The sequence below is a fragment of the Ziziphus jujuba genome, chromosome 5 (assembly GCF_031755915.1).
Source record: "Ziziphus jujuba cultivar Dongzao chromosome 5, ASM3175591v1".
Lineage (NCBI taxonomy): Eukaryota > Viridiplantae > Streptophyta > Magnoliopsida > Rosales > Rhamnaceae > Ziziphus > Ziziphus jujuba.
This window is the reverse complement of record NC_083383.1, coordinates 5007667-5023694: the sequence shown is the minus strand read 5'-3', so window position 1 is coordinate 5023694 and position 16028 is coordinate 5007667. Positions and strand designations below refer to the sequence as shown.

At 34.0% G+C, this 16028-nt stretch overlaps 2 pseudogenes; both read left to right on the top strand.

Moving 5' to 3' along the window:
• The first annotated feature begins 1167 nt into the window (after nucleotides 1-1167).
• LOC112492021 (protein TIC 214-like) lies at nucleotides 1168-5352 on the top strand (annotated as a pseudogene).
• Nucleotides 5353-6110: 758 nt separating this feature from the next.
• LOC125420090 (NAD(P)H-quinone oxidoreductase subunit 1, chloroplastic-like) lies at nucleotides 6111-15666 on the top strand (annotated as a pseudogene).
• Nucleotides 15667-16028: the final 362 nt, after the last annotated feature.

Below are 16028 nucleotides of genomic sequence, written 5' to 3'. Positions count from 1 at the left end.
GGTTCAGCTTTCATTTTTCTACTTTACTCATTTCATTCCTTGAAGGTCCAATTAATTAATAGTAATTGGAGGATAGTTAGTGTCTGTTTTGCATAACTCTAGAACATTATAGCTAAGGGGTGGATTTCAGGGTCAGGGTCCCTTGACTTGCCAAACGGTTTCCAATATACCTATACAGTAAGTCTTTACACACAGGATAATGCCAACCAGGTTATCTACGATTCTATAATAGGCGGCCACTGAAAAACTTGACTTAGCGAATCACTTCCAGGCTGGCATTAAATCTATCTCATGCTAGTGGCTCTTATGCGCCTCATTTATGGCGGCAGAACACCATACCGTATTATGCTGAATACTCACAAAAGCCGTGGCCTTCCGCTATGTTAGACCCTCCCCTAGAAGTACAATGGTTGGTTCATCCGGAACAAGGGCTTTTAATACCTTTAACACTGGTTTTATCACTTTATTTCCCTGTTACAAACTCTATTAAAGCTTAATAACCTTAACTTCATGTATCGGTGTCCCTATAGAGCTCCCCTTACCCTACTTACCAAAGCGCCTAAGGACCGCTTAAAGCCAAGGTAAAGAAAGAATATCTTTTACATACCTGCCAACTTTGTCAACTTTTTTGGAAATGATACAAAGAAAGATGTCTCTGTTTACAGCAGATAAACCCTTTTCTGCTCAATTATATAAAAATTGGAGTTCTAGCAATGAACAAAAAATAAAAGACCTAAACAAAAAATTTATAAATAGAGTCAAAGCTCTAGACAAAACTTTAGATAGGATATTTTTTGTTTGGGATATACTTGAAAAAAAGACTAGATTTGGTAATGATAATCTTCAAAATGAATACTTGCCTAAAATATATGATCCTTTCTTGAATGGCCCCTATCAGGGAAAATGACATTAACATAGAGGGTTTTTGGATAAATAAGATTCATAATATCTTTCTTATTTTTAATTACCTAAAATTTGAACAGATAAAAAATCCATTTGATAAAAAACTATTAACAACAAAAATTTTATATTTCTTGAACTTAATCAATGAACTTACTGAAAAACAACCATCAAGTTTAAATTTCAAAAAGCTTTCTTTACTTCTTGAAAAAGAGCAAATAAAAATTGATTCAGAAGATAACCAAAAAAAAAAAAAATTATAAATTTCTATTTGATGCAGTTATAAGAGACCCTAGCGATAAAAAAAAAGAAGAAAAAAACCTATCGAACTAAAAGAAATCAGTAAAAAAGTTCCTCAATGGTTGTACAAATTAATTAATGATTTGGAACAACAGGAGGGAGAAAGCGCAGAGGGGGTGGTGATGAAGTATGAGATGAGATTTGTTCACAAAAATCCAAACGTGTAGTGATTTTTACTGATAGCCTGTAAACTACTGATATTAATACCAAATATATTAAAATCCTGATGAAATAGAGGAAGTGGCTTTGATATGTTATTCACAACAATCGGACTTTCGTCAAGACATAATAAAATGTTCTATGCACGCTCAAAGATGTAAAACAGTTATTTGGAAACTCTTTCAAGTGAATGTATGTAACAGCCCAGACCACCCGCATGAGATATTGTCCGCTTTGGGCCCAGCCCACACGGTTTTGTCAAAACGCGTCTCAAGGGAAAGTTATCCACACCCACTTATATGGCATGCTTCGTTCCCCTTTCCAACCGATGTGGGATCTCACAATCCACCCCCCTTGGGGCCCAGAGATCCCACATCAGTTGGAAAGGGGAACGAAGCATGCCATATAAGTGGGTGTGGATACCTTTCCCTTGAGACACGTTTTGACAAAACCATGTGGGCTGGGCCCAAAGCGGACAATATCTCATGCGGGTGGTCTGGGCTGTTACAATGTACATTCACCCCTTTTTGGGATAGAATCAAAAAGACATTTTTTTTTCTTTTGATATCTCTGAGCGGATGAAAATGTTTTTTAAAAATTGGATTTGGAAAAATACAGAATTAACAATTTCAGATTATATAGAAAAAAAACCAAAAGGCATTGAGAAAAACAAAGAAAAAGACAAAATAGAGGAAGATAATAGACAACAAAAAGCACATTTAGAAATAGCAAAAGCATGGGATAGTATTATATTTGCTCATATACTAAGAGGTCTTGTGTTAGTAACCCAATCTATTTTTAGAAAAAAAATTCTATTACGCTTCTTGGTAATAGTTAAAAATATTATATGTATACTGCTATTTGAATTTCTTGAATGGTCCGAGGATTTAAAGGATTGGAATAGAGAAATGCATATTAAATGTACTTATAATGGCGTCCAATTATCAGAAACATAATTTTTGAAAAACTGGCTAACAAACGGTATTCAGATAAAGATCCTATTTCCTTTTTGTCTGACACCTTCGCACAAATCTAAGCTACAAAAAACTTATAATGATCCAATGAAAAAGAAAGGACAAAAAATTATTTATGTTTTTTAACAGTTTGGGGAATGGAAACTGAACTGTATTTTGGCTCTCCCCAAAACAACCTTTTACTTTTTGAACCTATTTTTAAAGAACTCAACAAAAAAATTAGAAAATGGAAAAGCAGCGTTTTCTAATTCTAGGAATTTTACAAGAAAAAACAATTTTTTTCCTAAATGTTTCAAAAATGTTTCAAAAGACATAAAAAACTAGTTTAGTAAAACCATTCTATTTCTAAAAGAAATATTAAAAGACCTCATAAAAATAAACCCAACTCTATCATTTGGCTTGAGAGAACTAGAAATATATCAATTAAGTGAAACTCAAAAGAAAAAGATTCAATAAGAAATAATCTGCTAATTCATGAACCGTTTAGTAAAATTCGACCTACAGATTGCACAAATTATTCATTAACAAAAAAAAAAATACAAAATTTGATTGATAGAACAAATACACTCATAAATCAAGTAGATCAAATAAAAAAAGAGTACAAAAAGGAATTTATAATACAAAATATAAGTTCTAATAAAAACAAAATGAGTTACGATGATAAAAGATTAGAATCGCCAAAAAATATTGTGCAGGTATTAAAAAGAAGAAATGCTCTACTAATCCATAAATCACATTATTTTATAAATTTTTGTTCATTGAAAAGATATACATAGATATCTTTTTAGGTATCATTGATATTCAAAATATTAATGCACAATTTTTTCATGAATCAACAAAAAAAATTTTTTCAATAAATATATTCACAATGATAAAGATATTTGTAATTCTAATAATGAAACAAATCAAAAAATAATTTACAGAAAAAAATAAAAGTCTAATTCACTTTATTTCGACTATAAAAAAGTCCCTTTCTACTATTAGTAATAAAAGCACACAAACTTTTTTTTGACTTATCTTACATGTCACAAGCATATGTATTTTACAAATTATCACAACCCTCAGCCCTTAACTTATACTTGTATAAGTTAAGCTCCGTCTTTCAATATAATGGAACAACTTTTTTTTCTTAAGAATGAAATAAAGAATTATTTTGGTGGAACATATAAACTATTTCATTCCAAATTAAGACATAATTCGCTTCAAAATTCAGGAATGAATCAATGGAAAAATTAGTTAAAAGGTCATAATCAATATGATCTATCTCCAACTAAATGGTCTAGCTTAGTACCACAAAAGTGGCAAAATAGAGTCAATCAACACTTTATAGCTAAATTAACCATTTAAAGAAATGCGATTCATATGAAAATTAAAAAAAAGAACGATCAATTCACTATGAAAAACAAAAAAGTTTTGCAGCCACCTCATTACAAAAGGAAACAGAGAATTTTAAAAAACACTATAGATATGATCTTTTAGCATATAAATTTATGTCATCTAAATCTATTAATTATCAAAAGAGCTAATGTATTTATGGATTATCATTACAAGTAAATAATAACCAAGAAAGTTTTTATATTACAGTACACATAAAAGAAAATATCTTAATGTGCTAGGAGATATCCCTATCAATAGCTATCTAGTGGAAGATGATATTATAGATATGAAGTAAAATCCGGATAGAAAATATTTTGATTGGATAATTCTTCATTTTTGTCTTAGAAAGAAAGTCAATATTGAGGCCTGGATCAATATTGATACTGACACCACTAGTAAAAAATATAGTAAGACGCGGGGGAATAATTATCAACTTCTTGATAAAACCGATACACAATGTCTTTCTTATCTCACGATTCCTCAAAATCAAGAAATCAACCTATCCAATACAAATAAATAAATAAATAAATAAATAATAAAAAAATAAACTTTTTGATTGGATGGGAATGAATGAAGAAATACGAAGTGGTCGCTTATCAAATCTTGATCGTTGGTTTTTCCTAGAATTTTTGATACTTTATAACATGTATAAGATTAAACCATGGGCCATTCCAATCAAATTAATTCTTTTTAATTTGAATATAAATGAAAATGGTAGTGAAAATAAAAGCATTACTGGAAAGAAAAAAAGAAACATATCAATATTTTCAAATGAAAAAAAAATCTCTTGAATCAGAAAACTAAAATCAAGGAAAAATAGAATCCATAAGCTAAGCAGATTTTGAATCATCTCTCTCAAAGCAAGACAAAGATATTGAAGAAGATTTTGTGGGATCAAACATGAAACAAGATAGAAATAAAAAACAATACAAGAACAATATGGAAGCGGGGTTTGATTTCTTCCTAAAAAGGTATTTGTATTTTCAATTGAGATGGGATGGTGTTTTAAATAAAAAAGTGGTCGATAACATCAAAGTATATTGCCTCCTGATGAGATTGATAAATCCAAGAGAAATTTTTGTATCCTCTATTCAAATGGGCAAATTGCGCCTAGATATTCTAATGAGTTAGAAAGATTTGACTCTTATAGAATTGATGAAAAAAGGAATATTGATTATCGACCCAATCCGTCTACCTATATAAAATGAAGGACAATTTATTATATATCAAGTCATAGGTATTTCATTGGTTCATAAGAGTAAGCATGAAATAAATAAAAAATACTTAACAAAAAGCACTGCCGATAACAAGAATTCTACTGACTTCATTGCAAAATATCAAAAAATGATTGGAAATAAAGACAACAATCATTATGATTTGTTTGTTGCTAAAAACATTTTATCCCTTAGACGTCATAGAGAATTGAGAATTCTAATTTGTTTTAATTCTAGGAATGGAAATGGTATGCCTCGAAATGCAGCATTTTACAATGGTAAGAAGGAAAAACAATCAATTTTTGGATAAAAGCAAAAGAGATACAACTAAACAAAGTATGAATTGATATTCGTTTGATACCCATAATGGCAGTCATTTCAGTATGGTAAGGATACATATGTATTCGCGATTAAAATTCGTTAGGTAATGGTCGATTTGTTTTTCCTATATTTCCTGTAGTATGATCTATGAAAACAAAGAAATGCACACATGCATTGGCTTACATTTCATTCTGATACATGATTCATTGACATATCAATTAGATCTATAAATGATCACCAAAATCTTCTTTTTTTCATTTTAGGTCTAAATTTTTATCTTTTGTGAGTGCCGAAAAGAAGATTTTGGTATACCTATTCGAATACAATTTTATTTGATCAAATTTGGAATTATTAGAAAAATTAAGATTATTGTATTGTGTATACTAAATTAAAATGAATGGCATTATTATTATTGATCAATAAAACACATAACACTAAAAAAAGGATATGGACAAAGTGGGGGGGCAGATTTCATTTTATGGTAAAAACTTCATTCATCTCAGTTATTTGGCAAGAAGAAAAAGAAGAAAAAGTAGGATTTGTTAAATTTCAAATACACAGCCTCACCAATAGGATACAAAAACTTTCTTCACATTTGGAATTGCACTAAAAGGACTGTTTATCTCAGAAAGGCCTACGTCAAATTTTGAGAAAATGCCAACGATTGCTGTCTTATTTGTCAAAGAAAAATAGAATATGTTATAAAGAATTAATTAATCAATTGGATATTCGGGAATCAAAACCTCACTAATTTGAAAAAGCAGTTTATTTTGAATTATTTGATTTATTAGATATTGAATTTGAATTTTAATGAACTGATTTTAGTTTTCGGCAATTCATGAAAGACTGAATCGAGGAAAAACCCATGAATATACCATCTACAAGAAATGACCTCATGGTAGTAAATATGGGTCGCCACCACCCATCAATGCATGGTGTTATTTGGCTCATTGTTACTTTAGATGGTGAAGATGTTATTGACTGTGAAGTAATGTTGGGCTATTTACAACGATGGATGGAAAAAATTGCTAAAACCCGAACAATTATACAATATCTGGCTTATGTAACACGTTGGGATTGTTTAGCTACTATGTTCGTAGAAGCAATAACCGTAAATGGCCCGGAGCAGTTGGGAAATATTCAAGTGCCTAAAAGAGGCAGCTATATCAGATTAATTATGCTGGAGTTGAGTCGTATAGCTTCTCAGCTGTTATGGCTCGGCCCTTTTATGGCAGATATTGGTGCACATACACCTTTCTTCTATATTTTTTGAGAAAGAGAATTAATATATGATCTATTCGAAGCTGCCACCGGTATGAGAATGATGCATAATTATTTTTGAATCGGAGGAGTAGCTGTTGATCTACCTCATGGATGGATAGATAAATGTTTGGATTTTTGCGATTATTTTTTAATAGGAATCGCTGAATATCAAAAACTTATTACACGAAATCCTATGTTTTTATAACGAGTTGATGGAGTAGGCAGTGTTGAAGTGTGGCAATTTTGCCACTTGATGGTGCATGTCATCGGCTAGCATGCACACCTTTGTATCAAATCCTTTCCTTTTATGAGTTTATATTTTTTTGTATGTTTTTAATTGATGCAAGGTATATTTTGATAATGTTTTGTGCCTAAGTTATGTATGCAAAATTATAGGCAAAATTATGCACAAAAGAGTAGGAATGTTATGCTTGAAATGCCTATGGTGCTGGATTCATAATTTCCAGTAACATAGCTCCACTATTTATCTTATATCTCAGGTTACAAATGGAGTTTTGGGCTGACATTTTGAGGGATGTCTACAGACATATATAGAAGACTATGGTTTAAATTTCAGGTCAAAATGACATGGGAAAGTCCATTTTCTATTCCAAACAGATTGCTGTATCTGATGAGCCCAGTATGCAGAGTATGGGCCAGTTTTGGAGCTGTTTGGCCCATGATCCGGTTCCAGAACATTCCTAGCTCTTGGAAAAATATTTATTGATGACCAAGGATGCTTTAAACGAAGTTTCATAGGCAGATACAAAGGGAAACTAAGTAGGTGAAGCTAGTTTGGTTGTTTACCCAAACTAGTTAAACAATGGGAACTTAGTTCAAACCATGTGCCACTTTTTTCTATATTTGGAATAGACATGTTGCAGCTGGTTTTTGACTCTTTTGTGTATGAAAAGTTAGGTGTTGACCATTTTACTTTTTAAATTTCAAATATTTTACTCATTTTGTAAGCTCACATGCTTGGCATGTGTGAACTAGTTGTAATTTCAAGCTTATATAGTAAAATGAATGAAATGGCTACACATCCAAGCCTTATTTTCAAAAGGCAACGTGGTCCCCTTCTTCTTATCTCTTCTTCAACACCTTAGAACACTCTAGGAACCCTAAAAACCAGAAAACACCATAACCAAAACCTAAAAACACAACTCACATACAACCATTCCCAAGAGCATCACCAAAAGCTTGCTTGTTGCTAACACTTCAAGCTAGCTTGCTCTTGGTCATAACCTTCTCACCCTAACAAAGTGGTATCAGAGCAAGGCACATTTTTGTGAGATTTGTGAGGTTTTTGGGCTGGTTCGTTCCTTGAGAGTGAAGAGATACTTGAAAGCACAAATATATTTTCATATTCCTTCATACTAGAAAGCAACATTCACATGGCTTCTTCAAGTTTTTCAACTCCTTCTCCTCCTATCTTCAATGGGGAGAACTACAACATTTGGAGTATCAAGATGCAAGCCTACTTGAAGGCTTATGGTCTTTGGGAGGTCACCACAAATCCCCAAGAACCCGAGCCTTTGAGACAAGGGGCAACGGTCAACCAAATCAAGCACCATGAGGAGGAATTGGCTAAAGGTTTCAAGGCTCTCACCGCCATTCATTCTTGTATTAGTGATACCATTTTCTCAAGGATAATGGCATGTGAGAGTGCCAAAAAAGCTTGGGACAAACTTTAAGATGAGTTCCAAGGGAGTGCAAGGACAAGGCAAATGCAAATCCTTAACCTAAGGAGGGAGTTTGAGACCATCAAGATGAAAGACAAAGAAACGGTTAAGGAGTTCACCACAAGGCTTCTTAATGTGGTGAATCAAATTAGGGTGCTAGGTGAAAGATTAAGTGACCAAAGGATTGTAGAGAAGGTGTTGGTCTCCTTGCCCGAGAGGTTTGAAGCTAAGATATCTTCATTGGAGGAGTCAAGGAACCTAAATGAAATTTCCTTGACTGAGTTGGTGAATGCCTTGCAAGCTACGGAGCAAAGGAGGAGGATTAGACATGAAGAATCAATGGAGGCTGCATTTGTGTCTAAACAACATCAAAAGACACAAAATCAAAAGAAGAACAAGCTTAAGGTCATAAAGGAGAAAGGTGAAACTAGCAAACCCGAGAGGAAGTCCTATGAACCTTGTCACCATTGCAAGAAGAAAGGTCATCATCCAAAAAGGTGTTGGTGGAGGCCGGATGCATTTTGCCATAAATGCCAACAAAAGGGTCATGTGGAGAGAGTATGCAAGGCAACCAAGAAAGATAAGCAACAAGCAAATGTTGCTAAAGATAATGCAAGTGATAGTGAATCCGAAGAGTTGTTTGTTGCTACTTGTTTTAGTAGCATCAAGAATGATGAAGGATGGATCATTGATAGTGGAGCAACACACCATATGTCTCACAAGCATGAGTGGTTCAAGAACTTGGATAGGAGCAGCCACAACAAAGTCAAAATTGGAAATGGAGCCTTGATGGAAGTGAAAGGCAAAGGAGATGTGGTGATACACACCACCAAAGGTATCAAAACTATCCATGATGTTCTCTATGTACCTTCTTTATGTGAGAACTTACTTAGTGTAGGTCAAATGCTTGAGAACAAATATGCATTACACTTCTCAAACATGACATGCACTATAGTTGATCCACATGGAAATGAATTAATGTGTGTTGGAATGAAGAACAAGAATTTTAGGTTGAATATGGATGAAAATGGTGCATCGGTTGCATTGAACACCAAAGTTGAGAACACCTCTCAACTTTGGCATAAAAGACTAGGCCATGCTAGCTTTAAGTCATTGATAGGCACACATGAACTTGTTAGAGACATGCCATTGGTGGAGAAGCAAGAACATGTGTGTGAAGTGTGTCAAAAAGGAAAGCATACTAGGCTAGCATTTCAATCTTGTTCTTGGAGATCAAAGGAGAAGCTAGGACTTATACATTCGGATATTTGTGGTCCTATGAGTGTTCCATCCTTAAATGGCAGCAAGTATTTCATAACTTTCATTGATGATTACTCAAGAATGTGTTGGGTGTATTTCCTTGAAAGAAAATCACAAGCTTTGGAGAAGTTTGTAGAATTTATGAAGTTAGTGCAAAATCAATCCGGTTGCACTATAAAGGTGTTAAGGACGGACAATGGTGGGGAATACACAAGTGAGGCTTTCAAACAACTTTGTAAGGATCATGGTATAGTTCATCAATTCACTACACCATACACACCACAACAAAATGGTGTATGTGAAAGGAAGAATCGTACCATCATGGAGATGGCTAGATGTTTGTTGTTTGAAAGTGGCTTGCCAAAGAAGTTTTGGGCCGAAGGAGTTAATACATCCATCTACATCCAAAATAGGCTTTACTCCAAGTCTTTGAGGAGTAAAACCCCATTTGAGCTTTGGTTTGGATATAAGCCTTCTCTTGATCATCTAAGGGTATTTGGAAGCATTTGTTACATCCTAGTACCACAAGAGAAGAGAGGAAAGCTTAATGAAAGGTCACAAGTTGGTGTCTTGGTTGGCTATAGTGATGTGACCAAGGGATATAGAGTGTATAACTTGGAAACCAAGAAACTTGTGATAAGTAGAGATGTGAAAGTTGATGAGGAAGCTAAATGGGTTTGTAGTAAGGAGGAGTTGGCTAGTATGGATGAAGACAATCGCCTTGAAGCTCATGATAATGATGAGGAACAAGGAAATGATGAAGGTGCTGCCCATGATGATGAATATGATGAGAATGAGCTAGAAATCTCCATAGGGGCTGATTTGGAGATTGGTGATGGTGTGAGAGGCACAAGACGTCTTAATGAGATTTATGAAAGGTGTAATGTGGCATTGAGTGATCCAATCAATGTCCATGAGGCTATGGCAAGAAAAGAGTGGAGACAAGCCATGCAAGATGAAATCGATGTGATAAACAAGAATGACACTTGGAGCTTGGTAACAAAACCAAAGGGAAAGAATGCTATTGGGGTGAAGTGGATCTTTAGGACCAAGTACAATTCGGATGGGTCCATAAATAAGCACAAGGCAAGGCTTGTTGTCAAAGGATATGCACAACAAGCCGGTGTGGATTATGGAGAGACTTTTGCACCGGTTGCAAGGATGGAAACCATAAGACTTCTTCTTGCAATTTCGGCACAAAAGTCTTGGAAAGTATATCACCTTGATGTGAAGTCAGCCTTCTTGAATGGAATATTGAAGGAGGAGGTCTATGTTGTGCAACCCGAAGGTTTTGTGAAGAAAGGAAGTGAAGAGAAGGTATACAAGCTACACAAGGCCTTGTATGGCCTTAAACAATCTCCTAGGGCATGGTATGCCAAGATAGATGGTTTTTTGACAAAGCATGGATTTAGGAGGAGTCCTAATGAGCCTACATTGTATATTAGGACTCATGGTTGCATGGTGTTGGTGTCTTTTTATGTTGATGACCTCCTAGTGACCGGTGGTAATGAGAAAGAAGTGAGCAACTTCAAAGGTGAGCTAGAATTGAACTTTGAGATGTCTAGCCTTGGAGAGATGAAATACTTTCTTGGAATTGAAGTTGTCCAATCATCCAAGGGCATCTTCATATCTCAAGAAAGCTATGTGAAGGAGTTGCTCAAGAAGTTTGACATGGAGGATTGTAATAGCGTTGCCACACCTATGAATGAAGGCACCAAGTTGGTGAAGGATGATGATTCTCCAAAGGTAAATCCTTCCATCTATAGAAGTTTAATTGGTAGCCTTTTATATGTATGCTCTACTAGACCGGATATCATGTTTAGTGTGGCTGTTTTGTCAAGATTTATGCATAGTCCATCACAAAATCATCTTAGTTGTGCAAAAAGAATCCTAAGGTATTTGAAAGGTACTAGTGATTTTGGTATATGGTACAAGGATGGCATGAATGAAGCTTTGCTTGGTTATAGTGATAGTGATTGGGCTGGTTCTTTGGATGATAGCAAGAGCACATCGGGCTACATTTACACTCTTGGAAATGGTCCTTTCTCATGGAATTCCAAGAAGCAACAAACCGTTGCACAAAGCACCGCGGAAGCCGAGTATATTGCTTGCTCAAGTTGTGCTAATCAAGGTGTTTGGCTTAGGAAATTATTGGAGGACTTAAGCTTGAAGCAAGAGGAAGCCACGGTAATATTGTGTGACAATACTTCAGCAATAGCAATTGCACAAAATCCAGTCCAACATGGGAGGACCAAGCATATACCGGTCAAGTATCATTCCTTAAGGGAATTTAAAGCAAGTGGTGAAGTGAAGTTGGAGTATGTGACTTCCGAGGAGAACTTGGCGGATATCTTCACCAAGCCATTGGGAAAGAAGAGATTTGAGATATTGAGAGGACTTCTCAATGTCTCATACAAAATTGCCAAGGAGGAGTGTTGAAGTGTGGCAATTTTGCCACTTGATGGTGCATGTCACCGGCTAGCATGCACACCTTTGTATCAAATCCTTTCCTTTTATGAGTTTATATTTTTTTGTATGTTTTTAATTGATGCAAGGTATATTTTGATAATGTTTTGTGCCTAAGTTATGTATGCAAAATTATAGACAAAATTATGCACAAAAGAGTAGGAATGTTATGCTTGAAATGCCTATGGTGCTTGATTCATAATTTCCAGCAACATAGCTCCACTATTTATCTTATATCTCAGGTTGCAAATGGAGTTTTGGGATGACATTTTTAGGGATGTCTACAGACATATATAGAAGACTATGGTTTAAATTTCAGGGCAAAATGACATGGGAAAGTCCATTTTCTATTCCAAACAGATTGCTGTATCTGATGAGCCCAGTATGCAGAGTATGGGCCAGTTTTGGAGCTGTTTGGCCCATGATCCGGTTCCAGAACATTCCTAGCTCTTGGAACAATATTTATTGATGACCAAGGATGCTTCAAACGAAGTTTCATAGGCAGATACAAAGGGAAACTAAGTAGGTGAAGCTAGTTTGGTTGTTTACCCAAACTAGTTAAACAATGGGAACTTAGTTCAAACCATGTGCCACTTTTTTCTATATTTGGAATAGACATGTTGCAGCTGGTTTTTGACTCTTTTGTGTATGAAAAGTTAGGTGTTGACCATTTTACTTTTTAAATTTCAAATATTTTACTCATTTTGTAAGCTCACATGCTTGGCATGTGTGAACTAGTTGTAATTTCAAGCTTATATAGTAAAATGAATGAAATGGCTACACATCCAAGCCTTATTTTCAAAAGGCAACGTGGTCCCCTTCTTCTTATCTCTTCTTCAACACCTTAGAACACTCTAGGAACCCTAAAAACCAGAAAACACCATAACCAAAACCTAAAAACACAACTCACACACAACCATTCCCAAGAGCATCACCAAAAGCTTGCTTGTTGCTAACACTTCAAGCTAGCTTGCTCTTGGTCATAACCTTCTCACCCCAACAGGCAGTATTAGTACAGAGGAACTAATAAAGTGGAGTTTATTAGGACCAATGATGCGGGCTTCTGGAATACAATGGGATCTTCAAAAAGTTGATCATTATGAATGTTACAATGAATTTGATTGGGAAGTCCAATGGCAAAAAGAAGAAGATTCGTTAGCTCATCATCTAAAATTGGTGAAATGATAGAATCCATAAAAATTATTCAACAAATGGAATGATTTTGAATATCGATTTATTAGTAAAAAACCTTCTCCTACATTTGAATTACCGAAACAAGAATTCTGTGTTGGAGTCGAAGCTCCAAAAGGAGAACTAGGAATTTTTCTGATAGGGGATTAGGGTGGTTTTCCTTGGAGATGGAAAATTCGCCACCAGGTTTTATCAATTTGCAAATTCTTCCTCAGTTAGTTAAAAGAATGAAATTGGCTGATATTATGACGATACTAGGTAGCATAGATATCATTATGAGAGAAGTTGATCGTTGAAATGATAATTGATATGACAGAAGTACAAGATATCAATTCTTTTTCTAGATTGGAGTTTTCAAAAGAGGTCTACTGAATTATATAGGCCTTTATTCTTATTTTTACTCTTGTACTGGGAATCAAAATAGGTGTACTGGTAATTGTATGGCTAGAAAGAGAAATATCCATAGAGTCGCAGCAATGTATTGGAACTGAATACGCTAGCCCTTTGGGAGTTCTTCAAGCTCTAGCAGATGGGACAAAAGTTCTTTTCAAAGAAAATCTTCTTCCATCGAGAAGAGATACTCATTTATTTAGTATCAGACCGTCCATAGCAGTCATATCAATTTTAGTAAGCTATTCAATAGTTCCTCTTGGCTATCACCTTGTTTTAACGGATCTCAATATCGTTGTTTTTTTATGGATTGCCATTTCCAGTATTGCTCCCATTGGACTTCTTATGTCAGGATACGGGTCAAATAATAAATATTCCTTTTTAGGTGGTCTACGAGCTGCTGCTCAATCGATTAGTTATGAAATACCATTAACTTTATGTGTGTTATCAATATCTCTACGTGTGATTTGTTGAGACATAAATTTTTCTCTATTCCTTCCTCTCTATTCTTTTCTTTCTAGGAAAGGGGTAGAATGAATTGAGTAGATATTTTTCATTTTTTTATTCATGAGTCGGATTGATGAACCAAATCAGATAGTTGGATGGGTGAAAGAGAATACCTTCTATATAATTTCGCAGTAAAGATATTGAATCTCATTTTCTATGTATAAGAGTTAAAGAGTTTAGCGGAAATAAACAGAAGCAAAAGATACGGCTTACCCCAAGATTGGTTGATTAGTCATCTTGACTTAAAGCGAGCTCAAATGATCAATCGTATTGAGTTTTCACTATTGTTTGTATGTAGAAACACCAAGATACGCAAAGGATTAGTAATGTAGATCCTATAAATTATCCAAAAGTAGACATTTCTACAAATAATACTAATTAAGGCTTTAAATTTGTAGAAGTTATAAGGTAGTACTCTCCACGATTCCTATCCAGAGTATGCTCCTATCCGCCGATTAAATAAATGATGCTCCTATCTGCCGATTAAATAAATGACTATTGAGAACAAAATAATCCCTTTTTTTATTTTGTAACCCCTTTTTTTTCAGAAATAGAAAGAAGAATAGGCACCAAAAAAAGAAAGGAATACAAAAGAATAAACAAGATCTTTTTTATTCTTTTTTTCTTATATCCAGATATATATCGATACAATTCGTGTCATAATTCATGAATTAATGTAATATATAATTCTTTTTCGTAAGTGAAAACAATGGGTTATTGATTTTTTATTTTTTTTACAAGGAGTATTTTATCGAAGAATTAGGTTATTACTCAATAGAGAAAAAATCATATGATTATGGAAATTTAAAGAAAAAAGGATGAGATCAATTCTAAAGTATTTTTTTATATTTATTATTAATTTATTAAATTAATAATAAATTGAATTCTTTATTATTAGTTATTAACTTTATTATTAGTTATCAATATTACTTATATTAATTATTAATTTTTTATTAAAATTTATTAAAACATAACAGATAGAATTCAATTGGTCTAATTTTGGACCGTATGATAGATTTGAATCTTATCTATCGTATAACCAAGCATCGTAAGATAAAAGGACTCGGTCCTTAGATTTTTTCATGGCCTTTCAGGAGCCATAGGTGCTGAAAATCTCATGTACGGTTTTGGAATAGCAATGGAAACAATGATGGTACCACCGACAATGATTGTCTAATAGTTCAAGTACAGTTGATATAGCTGAGGCGCAATCAAAATATGGTTTTTAGGTATGGAATTTGTGGTGTCAACCTATAGGGTTTATCGTTTTTCTAATTTCTTCCCTAGCAGAATGTGAGAGATTGCCTTATGATTTACCAAAAGTAGAAGAAGAATTAGTAGTAGGTTATCAAACCGAATATTCGGGGATAAAATTTGGTTTATTTTATGTTGCTTACTATCTAAACCTATTAGTTTCGTCATTATTTGTAGCATTTTGAAATAAATCAACGATACGAGGTTTTTGGGGTGACAATTGGTATCTTTATTACATTAGCTAAAACTTATTTGTTTTTGCTCATTCCTATTGCAACAAAATGGACTTTACCTAGGCTAAGAATCGACCAACTGTTGAATCTTGGAAGGAAATTTCTTTTACCTATTTCTCTCAATAATCTATTGTTAGAAACTTCTTTCCAACTCTTTCACTATAAAGGAATATGATATTCTATATTCACAACTTAGCTTAAACAAGATAAATAAACAAACATCAAATTATTCATATATATTCATGATATGTTCCCTATGGTAATTGGGTTCATGAATTATGGTCAACAAATAGTACGAGCTGCAAGGTACATTGGTCGAACTTTCATGATTACATTATCCCACGCAAATCGTTTACCTGTAACTATTCAATATCCTTATGAAAAATTAATCACCGCAGAGCATTTCCATAGTCGAATCCATTTTGAGTTTGATAAATGTATTGCTTGTGAAGTATATATTCGTGTGTGTCCCATAGATCTAACCGTCATCGATTGGAAAGTGGAAACTAATATTCACAAGCAATGGTTTCTTAATTA